Genomic DNA, 16,716 nt, shown 5'->3' with positions numbered 1-16,716 from the left:
CAACTCTGTTGAGAATTCTAGGGAAGGGTTGAGAGAAATGAGAAGAGCATTGTGCCAACTTGACTTGGCCAGGAGGTGCCAGATATTTGACTAAACATTGTTCCGGGTGGGTCCATGAGGGTGTTTCTGGAAGACCTTAACATTTGAATTGGTAGACTGAGTAAAGCAGATAGCTTGTCCTAACAAGGGTGGGCCTCATCCAGTCTGTGAGAGACCTGAAAAGAACAAAATGGTGGAGCCTGGATGAGTTCATGTGCTCTGTCTGAATGTCTTTGAGCTGGGACATTGGTTTTCTCTTGTTTTCGGAGAGGGATTTGAACTAGAGCTTTTGGGCTGAGTTTCTTTTGGGTTGACTACAGCTCACAGGACTCCTCAGCTTCCATGGTTATCATTCCTTATAATAAGTCTCCTTCCCTTTCCCATCCCTCCCTCTTTGTCTATGCATGTCTGTGTATATACACGTGTGTACACGTGTTTATATATACATGTATACCCAGAAGTGGAACTTCTGGGTCGTATGGTAGTTCTAATTTTAATCTATTGGGGAACTTCCATACTGTCTAGCACAGTGGCTGCACTGAAAAGACATTCCCACCCTCAGTGGAAATATGGTGAGGGTGTAGAGAAAAGGGAACAACCCCTTGCACTGTTGGGAATGTCACTCAATACAGCCGCTGTGGTAGACAGTATGGAGTTTCCTCAATAAATTAAAAATGGAACTACCATATGACCCAGAAGTTCCACTTCTGGATATAAAGCTGAAGGAAAAGTCTCTAGTGACCTACTGCAGCTCTTTCTATCTGACACGTTAGCTCTATAATCAGTGTGGTAAATGAATGACATGACAAGAAAAATCACTGTTCTGAAGACATACCTGCACATTCATGCTATTTGCAAAAGGTAAGACATGGAAACAACCTTAGTGTTCACCGATGGATGAAATCTTGATATTCTTAACAAGTTTTGAACTTGTTACTCTGATCCCCACAAAGTGTGTAACCAGGCTTGACTGGACATGTATGGTATGCCCCTTGGATAAATGCTGGTGACTGGGGTAGGAAATGGCACTATATAACTCTAGTGTCTTCCCAACTCCCCCAAGCTTCCCTTACCCCTGTCTAACTTTAGGAGCCAGGGTTTCAGATTTTGACTTTAAACAGCTACACAAAGTAAAGAGGAAAAGAGTTAATTGTAAGAAGCTAAAGAAGTTCCCCTGGTGAAAACACTTTGTCTCACTCTGGGCCTTGAGGCTAAGTTTCATTACCCTTTGTAACATAAGCCCTTCTCTTCAGCACTGACGAAGAAGTTAAATAAAGTGAGTTGGCTGACAAAGCCTTCCTCCCGAGAGAGAACAGGCAGCTACACCAGGTGATCCACCAATGGCAGACTGAGGAGTCCAGCTCATGTGCAGGAGGGGTCATCACAGTTGTGCGGGAGAGCAGGTTCTGAGGTTGTCCCGTGTCTCTAGGGAACAAGTTGTGATGTCCATACCAGATATGGAGAAGTTTGTGGGCTGTAAGATTTTTAAGGGACAATTTCAAGCATACTGTATTCTAAGTGTACTTCAACTTTATACAACCCCATTCCTTTTTCTCCAATACTTTGCAAATGACAAAATACCCAAATGCAGTTCAGATTTTTAAAGAAGTTTAGTAAACTGAAGTCTCCTTGCTGTCTTTATGTAGATGCAAATACTGATCCGGTAATTCCTTCTGACCTGCAGAATAGACAGTGTTAGTCAACAGAGCTTTCCCCTTCCCACTGACAACACACACATGCACACACATGTGCACTAGCGTGCCCAGTATTCATTTCTCCAGTTTTCTTTGAACTCCAGTTTTCTTTGGAAATTCTTTTTTTTTTTTTTAAACATTTATTTATTTATTTATACAAGCACTGGGTATAGTCAGAAGCGCGGGAGGGTGAAAGAATTCACCAGAGCCAGAGTGGGGAACAGAACAGGCAGACCCACGAAATACACTGCTAAGGGGAGCAGCGGGCAGCAGGAGAGGTCTGCACACCATGTGGGACCCTCGCCGGTGGCCGGGGATCGAACTGGCACTGCAGAGGCTGCAGCTTCACAGCCCAGTGCTCAACCGCAGCACCACCAGGGTAGGCCCTTCTTTGGAAATTCTTTATTGCCCATTCCATGTGGTCTGCTTGGGCTCCTCAAGGTCTGTGGAGCAACATCATCTGACAGTAGTACCCTGGAGGGGCTGCCCATCATTCTGGATACCAGGATTCCTAGAACTGCTTCCTTCTCATCTTCCCCAACTTCCTGAGCATTCAACACTTTTTCATTCTGTGAGCAACCCAGGATCTAACATTCAGTTTCTTTTTTGCTTACGTTTTCAGGGTCAACTTTTGTTGTTTGTGCTCAATGAACCCCATCAATATGGGTCCTTCTCTTCCCTAATTTCATTAAAATCTGTAGCATTGTAATTACTTTCTTCAACAGTCTATTGGAATTCTCTTAGGAGAGAGAATAGATTATGTAGCATATTTAAAAGCTACTGTAGTTATTAAGGACCTGATTCTCCTTGTTCTAGGCAGCCGGTTGTCTAAGTAGCAAAACTGAACTTGTGTGATTTCTTAGATGGCTGGTACGATTAAGCTGACCAATAGAATAGATGAAACAGTTTGAAGCCTGAGTAACCTTTGGGGGTTTATAAAATTAAAAGAGAACATTGGGGTCCTCTGGTCATCACCAGTCATCACAAGGGGTATAAAGGAATCCCTATTAGTTCAAACCAGGGGTACAGGCACCTCTAATCTTCCCTGTATGCAGTTACTTTTGAATGTCCTAGTTTTTAATGGTTGGCTCCTAAGTGGAAAAAAATGTGATAAGTGATTTTAAAAAAGTGTTAAGCGAAGAGGGATTTAATAAAAAAAGATACCAGCCCTTTAAATACCCTGCAAGTCATTTCAGTCAAGTGGGAAGAGCTTGCAACAATGGGGTGAGGGCACAAAAACTATTGTATGCCCCATAGTCTATACCTCTGTAGCCAGAATTGGCAATAACTGGTCGCAACACAAATCCCTAATATTTGGAGTAGAGGGTCCCTGCTGTCCACACGGCTCTCACAGGCTCTGAGCAGGCTGTTCCGGGAACATGCGTCCAGCTGCCTGCCATGCACTTGGGGATTGACTGAAATTAACCACAGTTTACCTCTCCAAGTCCTACCCTGGATGTTATAACCCTTCAATAGACTCCAGAGTTCAAACGTAACACAAAAAATTTAGTCAGCGCAATCATTCTTTATGTGAGGAGAGAGATACCTGGGGTTTCTTACACCAGCAGCTTCTCAGAATCCTCCTAAGTTTTTGTTTTTAATATGAATGATGTATAGAGGAATTTTTTCCCATGGAAATTTATTCTGTCTACTAGATTTCTGTATATTAGTGCTTTGGAAACTGGAGAATGAATTAGATATCTAAGAATCTTTGCAAAAGAGAATATTAAATGGTACTCTGAGAAGAATAGCAACCAAAGAAATTTGCCAAGTTCTCCGTATCATAAAGTGAGATGCTAGACAATTCAATTTTACTGTCTCTTCTGCATAACTTGATGGGGACCAATAACTAGATCAAATGGTTAAACGTATCTTTTTGAATCATTGTGAAAGAACTAAAATGTGTGATTATAATAGGAATACAGAAGAGTAGAAGGGAAAAGAAAACCTATAGTTCCTTGCATCATAGAAAAGTGCCATAAATGATTAAAAGCCAAAGTATAATAATGCTGCTATTTTGATCAGTGGAACATTCATTCTTGGTTAGTCTTTTTTATTATGATCTTATTATAGTACATTTCCACATTATTTTCAACCATCATTATAACAATTATTGTTGCCTGTTGTAATAAATGACTTGATATAAACAAACAGTTCTTCTTGCGTCTCTCTGTTTTTATCCTTTTAGGTATTCTGTATGCATGATCCCCTTCATAATAAATAAAATAGAAAAAAATATCTTTGTGTGAAACACTTTTCCATCTAACTGACAGCTTTATAAATTGGGTAAGTACGGTCACCTCAATGATCTAAGTTTCCCTACCTGTAAAATGAGCTGAATTAATTAGACTGGTTTGTTATAGGGCAGCCCTGATACAAAACGGGGTGCCTGACTGTGGGTCCTCACCCATTTGCTTAAAAGGACTTATCAATGCTCTACTGCAGGCACATGCGAAAGGTTAATAAAAGGTTTATTTACAAGGGAAGGGCAAATGAGGAAATGTACAGCTCAGGGAGAAAAGTGGGAGACAAAGATTTAAATGCGTCCTACCCGATCCTCCGATCAGGAATCCCAAATGGCACTCTGAGAGCTGGCCGCAAGCCAGGAGCCGTGAAGCCAGGAGGCAAGGAGAGAGCGACCCCCAAGGCCCACGTGTTTGGTTTTTATACCACCCCTGGCTGCTTAACTCCTCCCTCAGGTCCCAGCCACCTTCCCTTTGGTGGTGACAGGCTTTGTCTTTCCCAATGTCTTGATGGCTTTGGTCTGGAGTGGGGGTGGGGTCCACAAAGCCTGTATGGGATTAGCTCAGAACGTCCTTTCCCCCTAACAGGTTCAAAGATCACTTTCATTTCTGAAATTCAATGATTCTAAGGCAGGCCTGGTCTACTATGTGACGCATCTCTATGACTCACTCTTGTTATCTGATTCTGGTATCTCACTCTTCTTATTAACTTACCTCTCTTTTCTTATTTACTTACCTTTCTTTTCTTGACCTTCATGTTATAGTTACTGACTGAGCCAATTGAGTCTCTGGGCACTATTTGAGACATCATGTCCCATTCCAGGCCCTCCTGAAATTTGTAAGCAATATATCCAGGCTGCCCAGGATATAATAATCCTCTCACAGACTTGGAAGTTGACTTGTTTTTCATAACCTGTGCCTGATGAAGATAAAAAAAAATGAAAGACTATGCTTAATGGCACATATGATCAGTATGCTAAACCTTTTATCTAAATCCTAACTTTGCTCTCCAAGTTCTTCTTGGCTTAGATGGAATTCTAGTTGGTAAACTCCAGGGCAATCACACATGTCTGAAATCCCAAAATAGCATTGGCTAATAGATGTTTGAATCTGCTTAGGAGGAGTTTCCAGCAGTCTTCTGAAAGCTATGGAAAGAGAATCAACAATAGTATCAATAGAGGAACCTGATGTTGATGTCTGAGATAAGTCACAGGGTGTTAGAGAAGTTTTAAATAGTTTGGGGAGGGAGAGAACAAGATCAGCATAGGCTATTTTGGACATTGCTCAGTAAGTTTCAAAATGGCAGTGTGATTGAAGGGTGGAAGTAGGAGCACCTGGACCATCTCTATGGAGAGATGAGGCTCAGTAAAGGAGTCACAGGCAGGGCTCCAGGGGAAGCACAGACCTTCATGAAGTGTAATGACCATGAGCAGAAACTATGAGTATGGGACAGACTGTCCAAAGAAACAGAGAAGGGTTGTGATTCATTTGAATAATGGATGATTTGGGTAGACACAAAACTCACTGAATTTGTATTTAACTGTAGGGGAACTCCCAAGGGAAAATTTGGAAATGAATGTTAGGAAAATAAATATCTGGAACCCAAATCAAAATGAAATGGAAATGAGGATACAAATACCGTATTTGGACAAGGAACTAAGAACACGTAACTTATGCACGAGATCATAGTCACATTTTTTTAATAAGACCACTAAAGGAAATACAATAATAATGCATATTTATATGGCACTTAATGTGTGCTAGGTACTGTTATAAGCATTTTTGATTTATTTTATTTAGTCCTCATAACTGATGTCATGTAAAGAGAAGGGTTACATGTTGGACAGATTGTACATTTGTGAGTTAAAGTTAACTTAAGTGATGACTTGAGGTATAAGGGGAAAAGTAGGTCAGAGATCAAAATCCATGGAAAAAGTCACAGGGATGCTGGTAAAGGAATAAAATTAAGAAAGGCACAAAATATATTTAACTTGCTGAGTGATTACTTATTCATATATTCATTTAACTTTTATTGAAATTTGTTATAGGGTATGCCAATTTTCAGCTTTAACAATAATGTCCAAACAATAACAGCGCTTGAACTTATTCTTTTTTTTTAAAAAAAAAAGATTTATTTATTTATTTATACAAGCACTGGGTACAGGCCAGATGTGCAGGAGGGTGAGAGAATTCACCAGAGCCAGAGCGGGGAGCAGAACAGGAAGACTGACGAAATACACTGCTGAGTGGAGCAGCGGGCGCGGCAGGAGAGGTCTGCGCGTTGTGTGGGACCCTCACCGGCAGCCGGGGAGCGAACCAGCGCTGCAGAGGCTGCAGGCAGCCTCTCAGCCCAGTGCTCAACCGCTGGGCCACCAGGAGAGGCCCCGCTTGAACTTATTCTTCCACCAGCAATGCACACAAGATCCTAATGATCCTCATCATTCTGACACTTGATCTAGATAGACTTTAAAATTTTTGAAATTTCACATAATTTTATACCTAATGATATCCTGTGTCTTCATTTTTATTTCTCTCATCATTCTTGTAGAAGTATACTAGTAGGCATATACAAGAATATTTATAGCACTTCTATTCATAATAGCAAAAATGCTGGAGACAACTGAAATAATTGAATGTTCATTGACAGAAGAAAGGATAAATATTTGGGTAGTCACAAAATGCAATATGTATATGGCATAATGGTATATGGCATAGGTGGTGGGGCACCTTAACCCCTGGTGGCACAAGGGGTTAAGCACTGCACTGTAATGCAATCCGCAGCCTCTGCAGGACGAGTTCAATCCCCGGGCAGTCAGGGAGATACCCATATGGTACAGCAGACCTCTCCTGACTCGCCCATTGTTCCCCTCAGCAGAGTACTTTGGTCAATCTGCCTGTTCAGTTCCCAACTCTATCTCTGGTGAATCCTCCCCCGACATCTCTGGCCTGTACTCCAGCTCTTGTATGCATAAACAAATAAATCTTTAAAAAAAAGTATATGGCATAAAAAAATGAAATAATTACTGCTATGGGTAGGTATATAGAGGTGTTAGATTGAGTGAAAAAAAGCATATTCTAGCAGAATTTATACAGTATGGTATACTTTTATAAAACTCAAAAGTTATGGCCTACATATATGAGAGATATATATATACCTAATATGTATGTATGTATAATATGTATATATATCATAAATATAATAAAACTTATTTTTTAAAGCAAGGAAATAAGCAAGATTTTTAAGCAAGAAGATTTAGGATGGTGGGGAAGAAGGAGGTTAGAATAAGGGAATAACATACAAAAATGAAATTATTGACAATATTATTTTTCTTGGTTGGGTAGGGTGGGTTCATTGATATTTATTATTAAAAAATAAAATTCAAGTGCAATAAATAAAATGAAAGCGGACATGCATGGATGATGATTCATACCATTTCATAAACCAAAGGTTATAAATTCTTAAATTCTGCGTGTCTGATTCAAGAAAACAGAAGAAAAGATTTATTGAGCTACTAGCCAGAGCTGGGCTTATGTTCTAGATTTATTCTGCTATAACAAGCAACTTTAATGTCTCCATGAGCTACAGATACAAACGTTTATTTCTTGCTCAAATTCCATGTCAGCTATGGTTTAACAGAGAATCTTTGCCAAGGTTGATAGAACAACCAATGTCCTCAGTGTTAATGTTTACTATGTGTGGTTGATCTCTACCATTCAATAAATTCTTAGCTTTTCCTCCTCTGATTCTTAGGCATGGATTTAGTGAATAGAAGGGAAAGAGATGAGAAGGGGCAGGTATAAGGAATACCAAATACGGATACAATGCCTTATAAGACTTTAGTGTCAAAGATTTAGGTTGAACTGTTACTAAATTTTTTTTAAAGATTTATTTTATTTATTTATGCATAGAAGAACTGGGCTGTAGGCCAGAGGTGTGGGGGGTGAGAGGATTTACCAGAGACAGAGTGGGGAACAGAACAGGCAGACTGACTGAAATACACTGCTGAGGGGAGCAGCGGGCAAGACAGGAGAGGTCTGTTGCGCCATGTGGGTTAGCTCCCTGGCTGGGGATCAAATTCATGACCCAGTGGCTAGAGATGGCTTGATAGCACTGAGACTTTAACCCCTGCACCACTGGGAAGGCTCTGTTACTAATTTTTAAAGAGATGATTAATTTTCTATCAAACTTATTTTCATTTTCTAGTGGAGTCTGTGGGAAAATAGCTTAAGACCATGCAGCGGTTGTAGCTACTCATTTAGTGGAATGAGCACTGGGAGGTGAAACCAGTGTTCAGGGATGGGCTGGCTGTTCAGTGCTCAGCAGGGAACTGCTGACTAGGCACAGAGGACCCCTTTGTGTCTTCAGACCGTCATGTGATCTCAAGTTGGGTAGCAGTAAACTCAGAAGCGAGAGTAGTCCTTTCACCCCTCAGTCTCTCCTCATTCACTGCCTTTTCAGCAGTGGCCTGCTTGTCCTTTTTACTCTCTTCATGATCTCTGTAGAAGTATAGATCATGGCTTCTCATGGGTGTTCACAGGAGATGGTGCGATATGTGTGCGGGACTTCCCAGGCCAACATCCATTGCCACTGATTGAGCTCAGGAACACAATGCCTGCATAGAGAAGAGGCTATGTTGGCAGGTTAACCTAAGACACCTCTCTGAGAGGCTGGTGGTTAACCCTAATTTGGTGCTTACTGGAAGTTTCAGCTCCCAGAATGCTTCTTGGATATGGTGGGTGAAGGTCACAAGAACAGTGTCCAGCTCTAAGAGTGACTTCAATAACAGCAATAAACCAGCTCAGCTTGCTAGCTGGTATTCCTGGATAATATGACACTGATACCCGCTGGTTTTCAATAGTAATAATGGCACAAGTTGCCAGCAGAAGCTCTGCCCAGGCTCTCTTCAGATCTATGATGCAGATGCCATAATTTTCCCTTTTATAGATGTATTATTCTATTTGGAAGTCAAGATTGGTGATACCAGTCAAGTAGGGTTCTGACATCAAGTGGGAATTTGAGGACAGCCCTCTCTTTTATTTGCAGAACAGCTAAGACTCTAGACATTGTGAAGTTTCCTTTCAAGTTATTATAGGAATCCAGGACAATGGAGTCCTCTCTGGGTAGCATAGAAAAAGTCCAACAATATTTTATTCCTCTATGCACACACAGACTCTCCTATGAGTTGACTCCAAAGTTTCCATAGTCCGTCCAGAAATTCTAGCTCTGGTCATATTCAGTAAAATGACTCTTAGATGGTAGTGCACATTAAATTGCAGTAAAAAAAAAAAAAAAAAAAAAAAAAAAGATCCATAGTGATTTTACATGAGAACGGAGCTCGCTTAGATGTCTCTACTAAACTTTTCCTTAGTAGTCCCTTCGAATCAATTAGAAACTGGCCAAAACCAGGATGCACTTCAGCTTCACATGGTTTCAAGCCAATTTAGAGTTCTCTCAATAGTGTTAGAGGATTTTCACCCATTTTTCATTAATCAGATGTATATCAGATGTATTTTCTATAAATGTGCATAATTTTTTTTTTTTTTAACTCAGTGGGACTCGCTTTCACTACTCCCCTAGTTGATCCATTTACATAGTTTCCAGGGTCAGTTTCTGGTTAATTGATGATGACAATTACTGTTTAATTATTCATTCGACTAATATTCTCACTAAACTCTTCTAGAAAATATATTTAAAAAACACAGAAATTATGATAGCATGACAATTAGTATGTACTCCCTAGACATTGGTGTGATTTTTAAAGGTTAATTATTATTAAAGTACAATTTTGGGATTATTCTTCTATTATTAATTCTGCCACTGTTACATTGGATTTTACATTTCCTTACTCTGACATTGTAACTGTTTGTCTTCAAGGGGCACAAATAAGAGAAATGGGCCTCTTTGGTGGCTCAAGGGGTTAAGCACCACACCATGAAGCAATCTGCAGCCTCTGCTGCACGAGTTCAATGGCTGGCCAGGGAGCAACACACATGGCAAAGCAGACCTCTCCTGTCTCTCCCGATGCTCCTCTCAGCAGTGTATTTCAGTCTGTCTGCCTGTTCTGCTCCCCACTTTGTCTCTGGTGAATCCTCTCACTCCCCACCCTGGTATCTCTGGCCTGTACCCCAGCTCTTGTATACATAAGTAAATAAATCTTTAAAAAAAAAAATTACACACAAAACTTAGTCTGAAGTTGGGAAAACTGGATAGGGAAAGGAAAATTTTCCTTAAGTGTTTGTTGAAAATTGACATTTCCTTTCCCATTCTTTTTCCTCATGAAGTGCCCATGGTAGATGGGCAATGGTAGATGGAGATGTCTGCAAAAAATCTTTGCAGAAGTTTGGGGGAGCAATTCTTCTGACTATCGTAACCTCTCTCCCCCTTTTGAAATATCACTGTTTCATCCTCTACGTTAATGAACCTAAGATCCCATGTCCTTCCTAAACAGATCTTCAACCTGTAGACGAAGGTTGCAAAATGTCTACTACCTTCCCTTTCCTACTCCAAAAGCTGCTATGTCAGGGAAAAGATCCTGAGATCTTTGCTTTGTCCAACATTCTCCCTCTGACGTAATTTGCAAACCCCTACAGCTCTCTTCTGCAACTTTCCCATGTGAGGTTATTTATCTTCCTTAACAGACAACTCAATTTATCTGGGGAGACTGTTCCTCCAAGCTCTGTTGATAATCTCTTCCAGTGCTGAATACTATTGTAATCTTAAAGTTCCTAAAATAGTTTACATTTCCCGTGCAGCTGCTATCACCTCTCACTCTGCTTTAAAACCTTCCATGTCTTCCCATTGCTTTTGAGCTAAAGTCTAAGGCCCTTAACATGGCCTTGTAGGGCTTGCATGATCCAGCTCCTGTCTGCCTCTCCAGCTTCGTTTTGGACCCCTGCATTATTCCTGCTTGAGTGCATTCATGTTGAAATCTCCAATTCATTTCTCATACTGGAACTGTTATAGAGCAACCCTGATATTAAACGGGTTCCTGGCTGTGGGTCCTCACCCGCGTGCTTTAAAGGGACTTATGAATACTCTACTACAGACACACACAAAAGGGTTAATAAAAGGTTTATTTACAAGAGAAAAGGAAATAAGGAAAATGTACAACTCAGGGAGAAAATAGGGAAATAAAGTCTTTAATGCGTCCTACCCGATCCGACGACCTGGAAACCCAAAGTCACTCTCAGAGCTGGCCGGACTCTGCGAGCTGGCCGAAAGCCAAAAATGGGGATCCCCAAAGCCCACATGTCTGCCTTTTATATCCACCTGGCTGCTTAACCCCAACCTCAGGTCCCAGCCACCTTCCCTTTGGTGGTGATGGGATTTGGAGTTCCCAGTGTCTTTGGCTTTGACCTGGGGTGGGGGTGGAGTCCACAAAGCCTGCATGGAATTAGCTTTGGGACATCCTTTTCCCCCTAACAGAACTACCTCTTCTTCTAACACTAAGTAATTCCAGTTCTTATTTGGTTTCTTCTTAACTCCCAATTCTTTAAGGAAGATTTTCCTAACACCCTGGACATGGTCAGACACCCCATTATATATCAATGATAGCAGTAATTTTGAATTTATTATTTATGCATTATTTGTACAATGTCTAGCTTCCTCTCTATGCTGTAAGTTCCATGTCCTATTTATTGCTATATCTTGTGCTTCCTGCACATTTCCTGGCAAATAATAGGTAATTACTATTTATTATTTATTTATGTATATGTTAACTATTATTAGCTATTTATTGAATGAATGAAAGAATATACAGATGAATGAATTTCTGCTTAAAGTCTCCATGGTTAGAATTGAAGGATGATAATTGCTTTTCTCATTTATGATCTACAACCTTAATGTTACCATAGTTTTTTTTTTTTTTTTAAAAAAAAAACCTTTCAGGGCCTCCCCCGTGGTACAGCAGGTTGAGTGCAGCACTGTGAAGCTGTCTGCAGCCTTTGCAGCACCTGTTGGATTCTCTGGCCAGGGAGAGTCCCACATGGCAAGGCAGACCTCTCCTGTCTCGCCCGCTGTTCCCTTCAGCAGTGTACTTTGGTCCTTCTGCCTGTTCTGCTCCCTGCTCTGTCTCTGGTGAATTCTCTCACCCTCTTGATCCTCTGGCCTGTACCCCAGTGCTTGTATAAATAAATAAGTCTTAAAAAAAAATTAAAAAATCCTTTTGTTCTAAGATAGTCATAGATCCACATGTGGTTATAAGAAGTTGTATAAACATGTGTATATAAATGTGCACATATGTACACCTTGCCAAGTTTCCTCCAATAATGACATCTTGTGTAATTATAGTAAAATACTACTAGCAGAAAATTGACATTGATATAATCCAGTAATCTTCTTCAGATGTTGCCACTTGTATATATATTCACTGTGTGTAAAGTATGCCATATGTGTGTATGTATATGTACATGTAAGAACTACCATATACCACAATTAATTACAGTGACAGTTCTATCAGAAGAGTTCCTCATGTTACCCTCTTACAGTCATCAGTCACTCCTTTCCTACTCTCCCCCAATCTCTGACAACTAATAGTCTGATCTCATCTATAATTTTGACATTTAAATAATGTTATATAAATGGAATCATACAGTGTATAAAATTTTGAAATAGTCTTTTTTCACACAGTCTGATTTCCTTGAGATTCATCCAAGTTGTGGCATGTATCAACAATTTCCACCTTTTTATTGCTGTGTAGTATTCCATGCAAAGGCTGCATTAGTTTGTTTAGTAATTGATATGTTGTAGGACATTAGGGATGTTTCCACTTTTTGGTCATTACAAATAAATGTGCTGTTAACATTCATGTATAATTTTGTCAAATATAAGTTTTCATTTCTCTGAGATAAATATCTAAGAGTATATTGTAAGCAAGTTTCAATTTTGTAAGAAACTGCCAAACTGTTTTTAGAATGGCTCACCTTTTTATATTCCTACTGGCAATACATATGTTATTTAGTTTCTCTACATCTTCACTAGCATTTGGTGTTGTCATAATTTATTTATTTTTTAACTTTAGTCATCCTGATATCTTATTGTGGCTTTAGTCTGCAGTTCTACAGTGGTTAAAGATGTTGAATATCTTTCCATCTGCTTATTTTCCAATTCTATATCTTCTTCAATGAAATATCTTTTTATCTTTCACATTTTTCTAATTATTTACTGTTGAGGTTTGAATCTTCTTTGTACATTCTAGCAACCTCCTTCTTTCTCTTAAAATTATTTTTTAAACTAGTTTCATGCTTATAACACAATTGAGAAGGTACAGAGATTTTCCATATATCCCATTAACACACATGCAGTTCTCCCTATTATCAACACCCCTTATCGAGTAGTATATTTGTTATAACTGATGATGTATTGACACATTGTAGTGACCTAAAGTCCATAGTTTAGCATAGTTCACATTGGTGTTGTACATTTTGTGGATTTGGATAAATGACATATAGCCATCATTTATAGTATTATATAGAATATTTCCACCACCTTAAAAATCTGTACTCCATTGATTCATATCCTCTACACACCCTCCCCTCCAAAAAATATTTCTGGTAACCACTGGTCTTTTTAGTGACTACAGAGTTCTGTCTTTTCCAAAATGTTACATAGTTGGAATTACACAGCATGGTTTCTTTTACTTAGTAATATGCATTTAAGTTTCCTTCTTATCTTTTTTTTTTTTTTTTTTTTTTTTTTGGTGGGACCCTCGCCGGTGGCTGGGGATCCAACTGGCGCTGCAGAGGCTGTGGGCAGCCTCGCAACCCAGCGCTCAACGGCTGTGCCACCAGGGGAGGCCCTCCTTCTCTTTTTATGGTTTGATAACTCCTTTCTTTAATAGCCCATTGTCTGGATTAACTACAGTTTATTTATTCATTTACCTACTGGAGGGCATCTTGGTAGTCTCCAAGCTTTGGCAGTGATGAATAAAGTCAGTATACCCATCCATGTGTAGAATGTTGTGTGAATGTAAGTTTTAATTCCTTTGGGTAAATTACCAAGGCGTGCACTTGGTGGATTATTGCTTAACTGTATGGTGGGATTATGGTATGGTGTTTAGTTTTGGAAGAAACTGCCAAACTGTCTTCCAAAGTGACTGTCCCATTTTGTATTTTTACTTGCAATGAATGAGAGTCCCTATTATTCCAAATATTTCAAACCAGCATTTAGTGTTGCCTGTGTTTTGAATTTATACCATTCAAATAGATGCGTAGTGGTATTCTACTGTTGTTTTAATTTGTATTTCACTGATGAAATACATTATAGAATATCTTTACGTGTGGTTTTTATTATTTTCTTTGCCATCTGTATATCTTGTTTGGTAAGGTGACTGTTAAGATCTTTGCCTATGTTTTAAATAATTTTTTTGGTTTTCTTATAGTTTAAGTGTTTTTTGTATATTTTGAATAATATTTTTTTTTCCAGATATGTCTCTTACAGGCATTTTTTTGGTCTGTGATTTTTCACTCATTCTCTTGACATTGTCTTCCACAGAGCAGAATTTTTTAATTTTAATGAAGTCAAGTTCATTAGTTATTTCTTTCATGAATAACTCAAAGTCCTGTAGATTTTTTTGTTTTGTATTTTTCTGAACTGAACAGTCCTTTTCTGGGCACATGGCTTTCTAGAATGACCTGTACAAAGTTGATCTTCTACAGCTTCTTAGCCTGTACTTGTCCCTTCTACTTAGAATGAAGAGTATCTGTAGTAGATGCTGTCATGTGTCACCAGATTCCTCGTTATCACTGAAGGCCTCTATTCCTCCAGTTGCAGGGACTATTATCAACAGAGCCTTCAGCTGTCATTTCTTTCCAGCCTATGCCCAATGACCAGTTAATAGAGCAATATAAATGCCTTACTCCTCACCCCAACTCTGCACAACTCTATAGATTATCCCAAATTCAAACTGCCTGAGGAGTCAAACTGAAGCTTTATCTAGACTACCTTATAATATAGCTCCCTGCTCTACACAGTCCTGTTTTCTCCCCATTTCTTCTGTAGGTATTAATCTTGAAGGTAATCTGTAATACATTTCTGGCATGAGGGTGTCTGTCTAAAAGTCCGCTTCCTGGGAACCTAGCCCATGGCAATTAATGACAGGAAAGGTTTGAGAAATCAGATGTTAAGATGGGATTTTGGAGTGGATCACTTGCTGATCACTTGGAATGGAGCCCTCCTCAACCCACCAGAGAGCCTCTGGTACAAGCTAGTGCTCTTGGTAACACCTACACTACAGTTGAACTGGAAAGGTATTCTGTGGAAGAGAATGTTCTAGCAGGTGCCACATATTAGGTATTTGAGAGATATTGGGAAAGTAACACTAAGAACTGTGAAATTGGGTGGCAGTTGCTAAGCACAATAGATAGTTTAGGAGCTATATAATGAAAGACTGTGGGGATTAATTGGCAATTAAGAGCCAAGTGTGAGCACCAGAGGTTGTCTTTTGTACATTATAAAGAGGTTTTCATCTCCGGCAGCCTGAAGGCTGAGAAGCTGAGGGCCAGGGTTTAATGATAAGGACAGCAGAACTCCAAGAAAGCTAAGATATCAACTTGGCAGATTTTTAGTGCCAAGATTCTCACCTTAGTTGGGAAATAATGGGGCCCTGACATCATGAGATGGGACATCTACATTATTGCATCCAAAACACTTGAATTCCAAGATTTCCCAGTTTACTCTGAGTTTCTAAGGAGCCCACCCTTCTTCTTATACACCATTGTTCTACCAATTTTGAAGATTATGTAGAGTCCTTTACTTTATGGGATACTATGGGTCTCTCTCAGAATATGTCCCTCCTCATTTGTTCACCAGATCAATAATTAGGGTGAAATGATAGCCTGGTTTGACTGAGGACTAAGCTGGGTCATACAGGGAGGAAAAGTTTCAGGTACCCCAAAACTATAGGGCCTAGCTAGCACAGGACTGCAAGAACCAAGAGACTATAATTGGGACTAGATTTGTGGGTCCTGCAACAAGGATAGAACAACATAACGTTGGATGATGGAGATTTATTATTTGGGGAGATTTCTCCTGGAACACACAATTTAACACCCTTGCAAGGACACTTAGAGATAGTATACTGGTGCTAGAAGATGACTCCCACAAAGTTGGAAAAGCACAGAATAAATGAAGTAGAAATGCATTTGCCATAGCTATGCAAGAAGGGTTTAAAATACTCAAAGTGGGGTACAAATATGGTGGACATATCATATAAATCTAGAAAACAGAAGACCATGCTCCTTGGAGACATTATATGATACACCATTGACCAAAGCATCAAGGTATGTGCTGATGAGAGGGGCACCAGAATTATTAAGAAGTTCAGTGGTAGTTAAAGTCTATAGGTTAGGACTGATCATAGGAGATGTTGTAATAGAGCTGTGTTTCCTGATAGCAGTGGGATGATAAGAACCCAGAACAATTGCTGTGGATAGTGTTACATAATCCCAGAGAGAAGTCAGGTAGGTAAATTTATTGTAATTCTGGACTTGACCCACATTGATGGAGATTTGTTAACACAATGCCACTAGGAGGAAAATAGATGGATGGGCAACAAAGTAAATTTCCCAAACTATGAAATCAAAGGAAATCACAGATATATGATTAGGATTCTGAAGACAGTTGCCCCAATAAAAAGTCATCACCATTCACTCAATTCTAGATATGAGCCACTTTTCAAATCTAGGACTCATTGACTGAAAGGGAGAGGTTAGACATATAGGAGGAAAGATTCTGCAACTCC

The 16,716-nt window shown here is 39.6% G+C and overlaps 1 long non-coding RNA gene across 1 annotated transcript; it reads right to left on the bottom strand.

Annotated features, from left to right (window-relative positions):
* Positions 1-1,668: 1,668 nt before the first annotated feature.
* On the bottom strand, positions 1,669-11,147 carry LOC129146334 (uncharacterized). Its single transcript, XR_008552902.1, has 3 exons — positions 11,131-11,147; positions 4,713-4,895; positions 1,669-1,717 (listed from the first exon to the last, which is right to left on the bottom strand). It is a non-coding gene; the product is annotated as an uncharacterized LOC129146334 (long non-coding RNA).
* Positions 11,148-16,716: the final 5,569 nt, after the last annotated feature.

The sequence above is a fragment of the Talpa occidentalis genome, unplaced genomic scaffold (genome assembly GCF_014898055.3).
Source record: "Talpa occidentalis isolate TD23 unplaced genomic scaffold, MPIMG_talOcc4v2.1 talOcc4.2, whole genome shotgun sequence".
Taxonomy (NCBI): Eukaryota; Metazoa; Chordata; class Mammalia; order Eulipotyphla; family Talpidae; genus Talpa; species Talpa occidentalis.
The sequence above is the reverse complement of the archived record's forward strand: the minus strand, read 5'-3'. Positions and strand labels throughout refer to the sequence as shown.